At 42.0% G+C, this 15,511-nt stretch overlaps 1 protein-coding gene and 1 pseudogene across 2 annotated transcripts in view; one reads left to right on the top strand and one right to left on the bottom strand.

The window, feature by feature from the left end:
• Positions 1–15,511, top strand: part of CDH4 (cadherin 4) — a 1,183,781-nt gene that overhangs the window by 855,766 nt on the left and 312,504 nt on the right. The window lies entirely within an intron of this gene.
• LOC133388203 (5S ribosomal RNA) lies at positions 11,959–12,077 on the bottom strand (annotated as a pseudogene).

The raw sequence follows: 15,511 nt of genomic DNA, 5'->3' as shown, positions 1-15,511 counted from the left end.
CCATGCATAAAGATCGGAAATACCATGGTCTGAATAATCCTGACTTTGGTGTTCAGTGATACATCTTTGCATTTGAGGACCTTTTTATTGATGTATTTTTACATTGATGTATTTTTATATTTGTGTTTTTTTATAAGCTGCCTTTAGGGCCTTTTGGCCAAAAGGCGGGGTAGAAATAAACAAAAAGAAAGAAAAGAAAAGAAAGAATACTAATGGTAGAGGGGGTTGCAACAGAGGTTTCTGCTGCTGCTGCTACTGCAATGAGGAGTCCTCCAGCTGTGGATCTTCTCCTCCAGCTGTGGACCTCCCTATATGCAATATCCTATGGCCCCTGGAATGCCCTCCCAGGGACCATAAGACTGCAAGCTAATTCTGAAGTGAGGGAAAGCATTATTGCTTTGCATCAAGCACCATCTTAGAAGAGCCCACACACTTATATCTGTGAGTAAGGGAAGAAAAAATGTCTCTTCTAAGATGCTGCCCACCAGAGGCAAGTTTTGTAAGTACCTATATTGGTAATGAACCATTTGAAATGAAAAATTTGCAACCTGATTTACTGGGGTTATCTTTTAAAAAAATGTTCAAAAGGTTTATAAGTGATCGATCACACCAATTCATTGACTGACTTTGACTAATTAATGGGCTATACATGCTTACTCAGAAGTAACTCCCATTACGTTCAGTGGTATCGACTTTGCAACCCCATGCCTTTCTATTTAGAAGGAAGCCATATTGAGTTCAATGGGATTTACTCCTAGCAAGTATAGAATTGCAACCTTACTGACAAGTAAATGTGTATAGGATTGTTACAACCCTAGGACAAGATTTTTGTTGTTACAGTAAGGACAGAGAGATTTAATACAATGGATAAAGGTGTGCTAATTAGAGGAAAACAAATTGCAAAACAGTTGGATTATATTCTGAAAAGGTGAAATGAATTTTAAATGCTAACACTGTTGTATTAATACGTAAGTAGTGAATGATTCACAAATCCAAACAGTTATTTTCTAAGAACTCTAAGGCAAACCTAAACTATTGCAGTTTTAAAATCACAAACATAACAACAGTCAGGTTCTAAACACAGCCCAGCTATGGAGGGAACAAACCAATTCATTTTGCCTTTTGCTTTGAATCGTCCTTCCTTTTTTTAGCTTCTACAATCTTATCTCTAACATGATCTCCATCTGTATCCTTATCAAATTCCGCATTGATTCATCACTGTTCATGCTTCTGTTTGGAGATGTTGGCAGATAGAGCACAAGAAGGTCATAGCTGGAAGTCAGTTTGCCGTGACTTCTTTGTGCCAAACATTTCTCAAAGGGGTAGGAATAGGAATGCTTAAGCCCAACATAGGCTGGTTCACTAGCAGAGCTTGGAAAAGTTACTTTTTTGAACTACAACTCCCATGAGGCCAATCCAGTGGCCATGCTGGCTGGGTCTGATGGGGGTTGTAGTTTAACAAAGTAACTTTTCCAAGCTCTGTTCATTAGCTATGCCCAGTTCTGGACCAGGATAGCCTGGCCAGTTTTTGTTTTAATAATTTTGGATTTGTGAATGAAAAGAGCAAAAGGAACCAGATCTGGGACAGAGGGCACACACACACACACAAACAGTGAAAAAGAATTCCATCTCTTAAGCATTGAAATTTCATTATGTTTTCTGTACTGCAACAAATATTGCCAAGTGCCTTCAGGATTTTCTTCCCCACAATCATAAGGACTACAAACTTGCCTTGTAAAATAAAATGATAACCATGATTCTTAGGATCTTTCCCTTTACCATGTGGCAAGATTCTGTTATATTCTGTATTATGGCTGGGGTCCATTGAGTTTCCTGACCCACCACCAGACACAGATGCTGGCCATAGCTTTATTTCTCCATGAGTTTTTAGAATCTTGAATATATTTCATTTGTCAGGACTTGGGGATGACATTTCCTGAGCACATTATTTTTATGCCACCATGGTATGCAAAACCAGAAGATTGCTCCGTAATGGTTTAGTAAATAATGTGTTTATCATTCCTTTCTGCAGTAAAAAGGGAGCCTCGTTCCCTACAACAGAGTCATCCGCCTCATATAAGCTATTGTTGTCCCATTGTGTTAATAGAATAACAGTTCTGTATAATGTTGGGGTTATTACTCTGCAGTTCATATTGGAGATAATGCCATGAGAAGACTGGCACGTTTATAGCCCCAAATAATGGCCAGGTTTTGGTGAAAAATGTTTCTCATGGCTTTGCAATGAAAATAATATGTTAAAAAGAAGAAGAATGATAAAGGTCAAGCTTTAGCTGCATGCCCAGGAAGGTAGGTCTTCAATGCCATGGCAACCCAATATCTGTGAGAAGCAGTCAGCCATGGAAGGCAAGTTCAGAGGTCAGGCATTTACTGCTCATTCCTTCCAATGCCCGCCTCAAGGCTATCCGTCCATTCAGCTGCAGGCACTAATTCTTCTGCACTGCTATGGAGAGGAAGGTCATGTCAGACAATAGGGCCATGTACAACACAACAGCAACTTCATTAATCGATCTTCTGTTCCAGCCAGACTGTGAGGGACTCAGTGGGACTCATGCAGCAGTAAAAGTAGGATGTAGGTATAGGCAAACAGGGTGAGAATCAGCACCAAGGAAAGCTCTCAGGGAGAGTAAATGTTGGTCCAACAGAAACCCTCTATAAGTACCAGCTGGTCACAACCTCCCAGCTAGTTCAAGAACTATGCTGCCTGTGATTATTCAGGCACGGCTCATTAACTGGGCTCCTTCTAGGAAGGACAGGATATAAATTTAACAATTAATTGATTAATTAATTGTATACAGTCCCTTTAAGCACAATCCAGACTCCCTCTTCCTTTGACCTAGGAGAAACCCTGCTGCAGGCTGGTGTTAAGAACTCTGCCAGGGAACTGCATAGAAATTGGTTCATAAGGGGTGGGGAACACTTTTCAGCCTAAGGGCCACATTCTCTCATGACCAACCAACCTTCCAGGGCCTGCACTCCAGTGGTGGGCCGGGGGTGGGGAGGGAAAAAAGTGTGTGAGTGTGTGGCAAAAGTGGGCAGAGGAACGGATGTAGCTGTTATCTTTATGTAACACACACACATCTCTATCATCCATCCAGCCAAGGAAGAAGGCTTATCAGAGATCAAGGGCACATACCAGTCAGGCAAAACGATTCAAGGAAGATGCAAAGCATGCTCAGTGAGGGGTCTGGCCTAGGGAGATGGGGCATGGGCTGAGGGGAATTCTGAGGGCCAGAAAGAGGTGCCTGGAGGGCTGCATTTGGTCCTAAGCCTGAGATGTCCCACCCCTGCTGTTAACGGACCAGCTACATTACCAGCATCCATGTGGAGTCTGAATTCCACAGTCATTGATCAGACAAAGCAAATGTCCAAATCTGTATGGTCCTCTGTTAGGGGAATGAGCTATAGCTTAGTGGCAGAGCATCTGCTTTGTATGCAGAAGGTCCCAGGTTCAATCCCAGGTAGGTCTGGAAGAGAACCTTGTCCAAAATCCTGGAGAACTGATGCCAGTCAGTGTAGACCAGTGTTTCCCAACCATTTTGTTCCCCATGGATCACATGAAAAGTGCCAAGGGTCTTGCTGGACTACTTAATGATTTTCTCTGCCGGTTTTGCAGCAATTGGAATGTGCTGTGCTAGATGGCGTATGATTTTTAAATGTATTTTTACAGACATGCAGTGGACCACCTAAATGAAGTTTGTGGACCACTGGTGGTCCATAGACCACAGTATGGGAACCCCTGGTATAGACAATAGTGAGCTAGATGGGCTGATGATGTGGCTCCGTTTAAGGCAGGTTCCTGTGTCTCTCCTAATTCTGAAAATTCCACACTTCTCAAAAAGATGTATTACTGTGTTTGTTGCCATCTCTCCCTCTCTCTCCCACTGTTAGCTTACAAAGAGGCAGAGGGCAAAAATTCAGAAGCAGCTGAGTCTGAGTGCTTTTATGGGGAGGTCATCTGCAATGCCAGTTCTGAATTTAGAACCTGTAGCACGGTCACTCCAGGGGGGGTGGAACTTTTGTATGCCTGAACTAAATGTTCCTACTGCAAGATCAAGAGCATCCGTGGGACAGTTGGTATGTGGGTAATTGGCAATCCTTAAAAAAGAAAAAAGAAAGCAGTACAGGATCCTTGCGAAAGGATCTGAAATAAATAGAAGAGTGATCTTCCCTGCTGACATTTGTTTGACACTGCTCAAAAAGGCAAGATATTTAAAATGGAGAAGAGGCTCGCAAATGTTCTTCACTTGCTCACAATTCAATTCCAGCAATATAACATTTCTGTTACTGAATTCGTACTGTTCTAGATGACATCAGGAATATTGGGCCAATTCTGTCTCAGAGCTGATTTTACCCATTCTGCGGAGCCAGTGTAGTATAGAGGGTAGAGTGTTGTGTTGGACCAAGACCTGAGAGACCAGAGTTCAAATCTCTACTCAAGCTGTGAAATTCAGTGGGTGACCTTGAACATGTCACCCTCAGTCTAACCTACTGCACAGGGTTACTCTGGAGGCATTTTGAAGTTAGTGAAGTAAATACACATGTCTGTCTGAAGTGCAGAGTCCAAAACTGCACTGCTATGTGGGATGTGAATGTGATTGGCCCAGGCCTGTGTGATGGTCCAGGCCTGTACAGGACCTCCCTTGTACTGAGAGATACACTGCCTTAACACATGTTTATTTATTTAAAGAAGTTTAATCCTGCTCTTCAGAAAAAGAAAAAGCTCCTAGAGTAGTATGCAGATCAATAAAAAGACATTTCAAGATGTCAGGCTGACAGTCTAAAATGACATGACACGAAAGGAAAATGGATTAGGAGGGAGGTTGAATAAGCAAACTCGGTGATCAGTTTTTAGTTACAAGATCTTCTAATGGCCATGTTATCTTGGTTAGTTAGCTATTGATAGACCTGACCTCTATGAAATTGCCTACTTCTTTTCTTATAAAGGCCCCTAGGCTAGTGGACTTCACCATGCCTTTGGCATATTAAATTCTATATGTTCATTATGTGACCAATGGAGAAGTATTTCCTTCTGTCCGTCTTCAAATTACTGCCACTCTATTTATTTGGGTGCGTCCTCCTCCCCACAACTTCTAGTATTATGTAAGCAGGAAGAAATTTTCTCTGTATCTGCTAGGGTGTCCATGTCTCCTGCTTTGCAGTCCTTTCTTTGAACTGTACTTCGACTGTGATCAGTCGAAGTACAGTCTAAAAATAAAGAACCATAAAAATGAAGAGCAAGAGGGACCTCCTCTGTGCTCATTAGCATTTAGCAGCAGCTTGGCAGCAGACTGAGCAGGCACACAGGTCACCCGTTGGAGGTTTAAAAGGGTGTGTGTGGTAGTCTGGGGTCATCCTGGGGTGGACCAAGAGAAGGCTTGGATCTGAAGGCTCCAATGCCTACCCAGTCCTCTGTAGGGATGGAAAGATCTGTCAGTTTCGGTTCTCTCAGCTTCTCATTCTCCCAGACTTAAATTCAATTCTACACATTTCTGCATCAATTTGCAAATTTTTTTTGAAAAAAAATCCTCATGAAAATTCTTTAGCATTTTAGTGTGAATTTCTCCTAAACACAGTTTTTCTGCTGTTTCAAATAATGTAGACATTTTTGTAAGAAATATAAAGCATTTTTGTATGTTATTTTCACTAATATATTCATTTTTATGTACATTTTCCCCTAATACATGCATTATTGCAAACATTCACTGCAAAATTCAAATAAGTGTGAATTTTGAAGGATGGCTGTGTTTCGATTCTCACATTGTTACAGACAGTGCGAATTTGATAAATGCTGCTTTAAATGCGAACTGAATTGAATTTCTACCTATCCCTAGTCCCCCACACACACATACCACACACACACATGCACATATGCACACAAACCAACCAGGACAAGAACTATGGCAGCTCAGAAGTGGTTTAATTTAATCCTGGTAGTTTCCTTTTTTTTTTTTTTTTTTTTTTTTTTTTTTGAATAATTTTTATTCAGATTTTCATAAAACATACAAGACAAAATCATAAAACATTCAAAGACAAAAAACAAAATCAAAAATAGTTAAACAAAAAGAAAAAAAGAAAAAAAAAAACAAAAATAAAAATAAAGAGTAAAATATTGACTTCCCATTTGTCAAAGATCAAATCAGTTATAAGTCTATAATATATAACAATCCTGTCTCTTAAGTCATATTATAAAATCACTTTCCTCCAGTAGTTATCTTACTTAATCATCAAATCTCATAAACATTACTTTATTCTTTCCACAAAAAGTCAAAGAGAGGTTTCAATTCTTTAAGAAATATATCTATCAATTTTTTTTCCAGATAAGCATATCGATTAATCCATCTCATTACTAATTATGATAATCTTATTGTCATAACCATAGTCAAAATAAACATTTCAATTAATCCATCACATCAGAATCTGTTAGGTTCAATAATTTCAATAGCCATTGTTCTATTATCTCTATTAGTTCCATTTTCCATCTTCCATCTTCAGTAGTCTTGTTAAGTCCAGTAATTTCAATATCCAATCTTCCATTATCAGTATTCCATAATAATCTTGCTGTCAAAGCCATAGTCATATAGTAAGAGTCTGATGGGGATTACCTCTATCCCAAATATTTTCTTGCCATCCATTCTGAATAGGTTGCTGAAATACTGCTGTAAAATCATATCTCTGTTCTTTTTTTCAAAATACACTGGGTCATCTCTTAAAAGTTTTTCCATTGTCACATGGCTGCAGTTAATTCCATAGATTTTCTCTATATTGGGCTCCATCACATCATTCCAGTCCAGAAGATTATCCATGCCATTGATAACTTTATCTCTAGAATCTTCATTCATTTCTTCAGAGATAACATTGAGTTCCAAACAATAGATTTTATTTCTAAAGTCCATAGACTCCAAATCTTGTTCCTGTTCCACGTTGGTTCCAATCTCCGGGATCTCCTCTCTCACAGGGACCCCTATTCCAGTCTCCAGGGTCACCTCTCTCACAGGGACCCCTGTTCCAATCTCCGGGGTCTCCTCTCTCACAGGGACCCCTTCCAGGGTCACCTCTCTCACAGGGACCCTTATATCTTTAATCTCCTGCTTCATTTTACTCAATTCAATTTTCATTATCTCAATCTCATCCATTATTTTCTGAAACATAGTTATTTCCAGATTTTCAGCCACTTTCTTAATTGCCATTTTAAAAGAAAAATATAGGAAAACCACTTCTTATTTCAGCAACAATTGGGTTAATACTCCAAACTTGGTGACATCACAGTATAAACAGAGCAGACAGCCTTATCTCTCCAATAGTTAAGTAAACAAAATGCAGTTCCCAGGATCGAAACAATTAATGGCAATCGTCAAGAAACAGATTCGTCAAAATAAAATAGACCAAAAAGAGAGTAGTCTCAAAACAGTATAATATTTTTCAAAATAAAAATCTGGAATAGAAATCCCTCTTCTGTGTATATCTTTAGAATGCAAATCCAGGACAGCTTTTTGCAACAAAAACAGAGATAAGCTATTAATTAGTGCGTAGCAGAGAGAAGTTATGGCTCCCCAGTGAGATGTCAAAAACTGATCAATCTGGCAAATCTCTTTTAAACAGCAACAATTTAAGTCAAGTAAAAGAAAAATATAGAAAGAAGGGTGCTTGCCTGTTAGTGCGTTCTCTCTTAGAAGATAAGGTGAACGTTCGCTTTATCAGATAGAGCTTGCTGTTAAAAATCCGTCCCACCTTCGTCGGCTGGACCTCGTCCCATAAATTAATGAGATCTGGTCGTCCCAACAAAAATAGGCTTTGAGGTTAATCTCTTCGTTTCTCCCTACCCGGGAGAAGTTTAATCAGTCAAAAAAAAAAGAAAAAACTGACTGATATATCTGAATAAGCTTCTTTTGAGGCAGGAGCCCGTCTCAAAAGCAGGCACAGGCTAAGTCACCCTTCCCGGAAGTCAATCCTGGTAGTTTCCCAATGGGAGGGAAACTGTAAACTATTTAAAAAACAACAACAGAGGATAGGGGAGAAAGAAATTGCTTCTCTGCCCTCACTTCTGCCTTGCTGGCATAAGCCCTGCAGGGCATCAGATGGGGGTGTTTAACCACTTTCTGTTCCCCCACCCCACCTGCCCATGTCATTAAGACTGCAACCTTAATTGATTAGGCAGCTAAACATGGTTACCAAAAACTGCAACCTAATATTAAGCCCCTGATGTCTCTGGCTTGCCAATGAAAGGAATGAATTGCCATTGCCTCTTTGTAAGACCCAGAACAGGGTAGGGAAGATTATTGATGCATTTTGGTTCTCTCCCTCTGGAGAGGTTATGAAAATAGAGATGACAATTGGAGTCCTTTGTGGGAGCTCAATTTGATGGTCTTGCGTCCATAGCTTATGAGCTGTGGGGAGCTCCAAAGTGCTGACCAGCTCTTTTTTGCAAATCTCCAAATAATCAGAAAAGGACACACTGGGTCATAAAAAGGAGGATTAGACTCATATTAAAAACATTCATAACAAGATAGAAATGACATTTAACATTGCTGCCTTTGGGAGGCAGTATCAGTTGCTGGCTTCATATACAAACTCTTCCTTGCTTGCCTAAACGTTGGCACCATTCATGGGCACATGCTTCAGCCATTTGTTCTCAGGAGAACTGGAAATGGCTCCAAGGGCAGACAACCCTCCCCCCCAATGGTAAGGGAAGGGGCAAGAACTCCATGGCCCCATGGAGGGACTCCTGCCATAGCTGGCAATGGACTTACTGTTGGAGAGTTGGGGAACCTGTGGCTCTTCAGATGCTGTTTGACTACAGCTCCCATCATCCGTGCCCATTGCCAATGCTGCCAGGGCCTGATGGGAATTGGAGTCCAACAACATTTGGAGGGTCAAATGTTCCCTACCCCTGCAGTCAGAGATCTATGCATACACAGGCCAGGTATTGATTTGTGTCAGGGTTCAGCCACAGCATCTGTTTGCAGTGTCTGTCCTGGAGAATGAATGACACAGCAGTATTGATGGGCATGGCACTTTACAATGTATAGTAGGGCAAGTCCCTGCCCTAAGCAGTTTACAAATTCAAAAGAGAGGGGGGAAAAGAGGAAGTCGGGAATGGAGGCATGGATTTAACAATGGAAGAACATGAATTCTCCCTATCCCATGACGTTTGCTTAGGCTTAGACCATATTCTCACCATACATTTATTCCCTTATTATTCCACTTTAAACAGTTCTGGCTTCCCCCAAAGAATCCTGGGAAGAATAGTTTGTGAAGGGTGCCGACAGCTGCAAGGAGACCTTTATTTCCCTCATAGAGCTATAACCACCTGTGAAACCACTCTAGAAATAGCCACTCTGGAAATTGTACCTGGGTGAGGGGGAACGGGGTCTTCTAACAACTCTCAGCACCCTTTACAAACTACAGTTCCCAGGATACACATACTCGTACACCCCTCTCCATCTTCCATCAAAAGAAGCAGGAGGAATGATCAGAGTTCAAGGACATATTCCAGCCAGGCAAAAACACTCAGGGAGGATGAAAATCAGAGCCAGGGGAGGGGATGGCCTGCGGATAGGCCCTAGGGCCGGATGAAGAGGTTTGCAGGGCCACATTCAGGCCCCAGGCCTGAGGTTCCCCATTCTTGCCTTGTTCATTTGGAGCGTGTGCATCTAATACATGGACTTGATTTGGCCAGTTCCCCTCCCCCCCTCCTTGTTTCCAAGAGAAAAGCCATTCTTTATCTGCAATCTTTATTCACGTATTCACACATTGTACCGACAGAGAATGTTCCTGCCAAGTTAAAAATGCTGACAGTTCTTCACTCCATTCTTTCACAGCACAGCACCGGTTGCCGTTCAAGTCATGTCACTCGAATTCCTCTTGACCAAGATTATAGCTCTCTGGGGAAATGACTTGTTCCAAGTAGTATCCTGGTATAAACATTTGGGTTGTCTTTTGCGTTAAGGCACCTCCTGGGGACAAACCATGTGATTTCTGGGCAATTATTTTTAAACATTTCTGTCATTCAAAGCAAGCAAACAAACAAACACACCTGCGTGTGTTTCTCCTCTATTTTTCAGAGTGAGAATTTCTTCTCTCAACAACCGTTACAACTTTCAACAATAGCTATTTTTCATTGGTCACGGTTTTCTCCTCTGTATTTACAATGTATTTAGTGACAGATTGGAAACTCCTCTCAGGCACTGGGGATGCACAATCCATCACAATATATGGCAAGGAGTGAGGGTGCAAAGCTACAGGAACATTACCTACAGTGGTGGCTGGTGGCGCCATGTAAATGGGGCAGTGGAATCCATTCCGGGTTTTAGTTTGGACTTTCAAGGAGCTGTCCAAGGTACTTCAGCATCTTTATTGCTGATAAACGCAGAGCCACCAGCTGCCACTGATTACCTGTGATTTGCTCTTATCCATTTCCCCATCACCTCCACTGCTCCTTTTTGCTAGATGTGTCTCTTTTAAAGTGATTTCAATTAGAGTGGTTTTTGCTGATTTGTTTTGTTTTTTCTGCATAGGAATGGCGTTCCCACCTTGAGCAGGGTGGTGTTTGCCCCCCACACTTTTTGGAATACTCGGGAATACTCCCAAAGGTTTGAGTGGGGTCAGGTGGTGTCTCATGTCCTATAGGAAGGAAGGGAAGAGCGGGGTTTATAAGCCCACTCCTCCCCTCTAACTTGCCTCTTTTGCCTTGCGGCACCCTCCCTCCTTCCCTTGTCATTATGGTCTTTGCTAGTTGCCAGCTGGGGCTGAGTAGGAATTTAAGGGGTGGGGATTCTGATTTCAGAGTCCCTTTTGTTTTGCCTACTCCATACTGCTTGGATTGATTCAATTGGCCTTTCTGGGGGGTGAGGTTGTCTAGCTTTGGCTGGCATGGAATTCGCGCAGGTGAGGAAGCAGGGGGTAAAAAACAGGAGACTGAGGCATTTTGGTAAAGGGCACTTGCTAGGGAACCATCAGTGCTGAAGGTCTGGTGGGGATCTGATAAGTGTCCTTGTGGGACCAACTTGCGCAGCGGGGTGAACACCTGTATGGCAGGGCCACGCTGCGGAGGTTGGAACCACATACCTGGCTCTACTAGCAAGGAGGGATTGGTTCGCCCACATCCTTGACTGGTGGGTTACAGTCCGCGGTGACCGACATGAACAGAGGAATGGAGGAAATACTCCCTCACAGTTAGGTTTGTTCTCACCTGCCCGAAGTGGTTCGAATCTGGTTGTTTGGATTAAATTGGCTAACATTTCATTATTTGTTATATTTTAATAAATATAACATTATTCCATCTCTGTGTCATGGGTCTTCCTTGGTGTGGTGGCAAGCTGCCTTATAATGAGTCAGATCCTTAGTCCATCTAGCTTGGTATTGTCTACACTGACTGGCAGTAACTCTCCAGGGTTTCAGTATGGGGTCTCCCCGAGTCCTACCTGGAGATGCCAGGGATTGAACCTGGGACCTTCTGAATGCAAAGCAGATGCCCTACCACTGAGCTACAACCCATCAGTGTGGATGAGCGGTGATTGGTATGAAACGCAGGGCTAGTGCCAACACCTGGTACCCCCAGGCAGCTTTCAGAGCCCAGGCTCCCCAGCAGGACCCATGGGCTCTCTCATCTCCGACACATGGTCCCTTGGGCATCAGTTTATCTGGCAGTGGCAGCTAGGAATGCAGTTTTCTGCAAATATCAGTTTTGAGCACATATATTTTTTTCTAATTTCTGCCTGACTCTTTGATCTCAATGAGAAGTGAGGCGTTTTTACCAGTTCCACTAAAATAAAAACTAGTCTTACATTTTATATGCATGATTACTATGATACACATTTGTTGTTATATGCCTTCAAGTCGATTACGACTTATGGCGACGCTATGAATCTTTTTTGGATATATTCATAGGGTTTTCATGGTAAGAGGTATTCAGAGGTGGTTTACCATTGCCTTCCTCTAAGCCTACAGCACCCGGTATTCCCACGTGGTCTCCCATCCAAGTATTAACCAGGCCTGACCCTGCTTAGCTTCTAAGATCAGACAAGATTGGGCATGTTCAGGGTAGTATGGCCGTAGGCTCATGATACACGTTATTATAGGTATAATGTCATAAACATATTGTATGCATATACATTCCAAGTTCCCTAAAGTAGCCAGCACAGAAACAGATACATAATAAACAATGATGGTGCAGAAATATGATACTGCATGTGGCTTGACTCTTTTATATGTATTATACATATAGTGTTTGTATTTTTGTGCATAATTTTGCATATAATTAGTTGGGCTTTCAAAACAGCAAAAACAGTGCAAGAGATGGTTGTGATGTGGGCAAATGTCCATCGGGTCAGAACTGCCAAATTTAAAATGGATTCCTCCTACATCTCCAGTGTCCAGTCAGTATGTGAATGGCAGCCCCCGAGTAGCCTTGAGGGATGTCACAGGAGCATAGGAGGGTGCCTTATATCAGGTGAGACCATTGGTCCATTTCCTCAGTATTGGCAACACTGACATGCTGTGCCTCTGCAGGGTTTCAGACAGAGGGGTCTTTCCTATCCCTATCCCGAAGCACCGGGGATTCAGCTTGGGACCTCTTGCATGCAAAGCACGTGCTCTGTCACCCAGTGGAGACTGGTAGCTCCATTGTCAGTGGGGCAGTGAATCTGCTCTGGGTTTTAGTCTGAACTTTGAAGGGGCTGCCCAAGGTGCTTTCAGCCAGCCTGCCTGCTAAGGAACCCCTGTATATTACAGTGGGTGATTAACTCTGGAAGAGATGTCACGTTTGAGGTCACATTGGGCACTGGCAACTGGATGGGTTGGATGATTGGGCTTTGCCATCACCTTAGCTGAACTTTGTGTAACCTAAGAAAAGCACACCACTCTATTGTGGTTTCACGTTGCATGTGGTGATCGGTAGTGATGGACTAGTACCAGATCTGAGACAAAATATTCTCAGTTGAGAGCTGGCAATTTGAAACTGGGGACAGGTCAAAATGTCTTACACACATATTTTGCCAATTTTTTCTTGGGCAGGCAAAACTCTCTGAAAGATCAAAGAATTTTTAGCAACCCTGTGCTCACGTAGCTGGGAGTAAGCTCCAATGAACTGAATGATATTTATTTCTGAATAAGCATCGGTAGGATTTCACTGTAAGTATGGCTACTGGAGTCTACCTCATTCGTGTTAGGGATGAACAAATCTATCAATCTTGGCTTCTCTCTGTTTCTCATTTTCCCAGTCTTATATTCAATTCACTCCATTTCCACACCAGTTTGCAAACTTTTTTTAAAGGCCTCATGAAAATTCATGACCATTTTTGTGTGCATTTCTCCCAATATGGACATTTTTCCAAGCAGCTTTCTCTCATCTAATGTGTTTGTGTATGCTAGGTTCAGTAATATTTCCATTTTTGTGCACAAAGTTTTGTTGGAGAACAGCATCCCAAGACTGAGTCCGAGTTTTGAAGAATTGCTGCATTGTGGTTTAGGTTTTGTTTCAGGAAGTGTGAATCAGGTTGGTTTGCATTAAAATGCAAACTGAATGAATTTTCTTCCCTATCCCTAACTCATGTTTGTATTTGCAAAGGTCCTTTGCTGCCTTCTTAGTGTAGTATGACAAAGAAAGCAGAAACACTTCATTCAAGGATATCACCTGAGCCTCTGGGATTTGTCTGTTTACCTAGGCTAAACACCTTGAATGAATGAAAGTTGAAGTGCTATGATTCTGGAACCAAGAACAATAAGGCCCTGCTAGTCCCTGTGAGCTATTTACACCGCTCTTTTGCTTCAGTCCCTATAAGAGGGGAATAGACCTGATTTCTTTCAGAGAAGTAGGTGTTAATTATACCCAACTCAGTCAAGCATTAAACATTGCCAAGGCCAGCAGAGTTCAAACCCCCACATTTCATAGTTTTGACTTTTTATTTTCCTCTTCCCTACATCAAGAGATGAGGCTGTCTTTGTGCCTCAGTGGCACCTAAGATTCCCTCTAATGGAATTTCCTGGTTCCCATACCAATACAGAGCTTTAAGTAAAAGCCAAACATTTTCATCAGCTTAAGGCATACTGGTAAACCAGGATGTTTGTGACAATGATATGTTGCCAAGAAACCAAGATGGAATGAACCATTAGATTTTTTTTTTTTAAAGGAACAGAGAAAGGATCAAGTGAAATTGAGATCTCTGTAGGGAGAGTGCTACAAAAATGATTCTTAACAATACACAATAATTATAATAGTTTGGAAACCCTTGCCCACGTATTTAGGAACCAATTCTTCTACCCAATTGCTTTGGCTCTGTTCTCATGACAGCAGTTTTTGATTCACTTTTTATTTCTTTTGGCATTTGTATGCCACTTAGCACCAATCATTAAAAACATCGTATGTTACCATAAATTAACAATGAACAATACAATCCAAGGGACAGATTAAGATAAGGATCTACTTATGAAAGATAAATGCAGTTATCACCATCCTCAAACACGGGATTTTAAACTCTTGTTTAAAAAGAGGTGTTTTTCACAGCACTTGTACAGTTGGAGAAAGTGGGAGCCAGATCCTAGAAGAGGTAGTTCCAAAGCTGCGGTGGCACCACTGAGAAGGACCTCACCCTCATAGCTGCCGATTTGGCTGCTGATGCAGACCTGGAGGTTGGGCATTCTTTCAAATGTATCCTTACATGGTAAAAGAATCTGCAATTTAACCACATTTTCTACGGCAGGGGTAGCTAATGTGGTGCCCACCCAATATTGTTAGAGTACAACTCCAACAAGGTGTAGAAATGGCCACCAATTTGGATGGCTTTAAAAGAGGATTAGCCAAATTCATAGAGGATAGGGATATCAATGGCTACTAGCCACTATGGCTATGTTCTTCACTGTCTCTGGCAGTGCAGCTCTGAAGAGCAGTTGCTGGGAATCACAAATGTAACGAGCACTGTTGTGCTCAGGTCCTGCTTGTGAGCTTCCCGTAGGCATCTGGTTGGTCAGTGTGAGAACAAGATGTGGACTAGATGGGCCTTTGGCCTGATCCACCAGGCTCCTCTTATGTTCTTATGTAGAGGAGTTCTAGGGAGAAGTGGCAGTCATGGGAAGAATTATTCACCCCCTAATTCTACACCTGCATTCACCCCACCTGCATTAGCCTTGGACAGCTCCTTGAGAGTTCAGACTAAAATCCGGAGTGGATTCACTGCCCCAATGACATTGGAGCATCAGCCTCCATTACTTATAAGGGAAACATGGGCTTAGGATCACTGCTTTTTCTTTGCAATATTTAGTTCTGCCCGAAGCCATTTCCACGGAGTGCAGAGCCCCTATATCTTTGTGAACATTCATTCCCCTTCTGTAATGTTTCCCCCTGACACAGATTTCTGCCTTTTCAGTGTATTGGTCTTTGCTCTGAAGCTGGGTAATGTTTTCCTCCTGAGATCTCTCTCTGCAGCACATTAAAGGATGAGCTGTTATCTCCTCTATAGTCGGTAATGCAGAAATTATTGAGTCACTCGGGATGCCA

The sequence above is a fragment of the Rhineura floridana genome, chromosome 6 (genome assembly GCF_030035675.1).
Source record: "Rhineura floridana isolate rRhiFlo1 chromosome 6, rRhiFlo1.hap2, whole genome shotgun sequence".
In the NCBI taxonomy this organism is placed as follows: domain Eukaryota; kingdom Metazoa; phylum Chordata; class Lepidosauria; order Squamata; family Rhineuridae; genus Rhineura; species Rhineura floridana.
The sequence above is the reverse complement of the archived record's forward strand: the minus strand, read 5'-3'. Positions and strand labels throughout refer to the sequence as shown.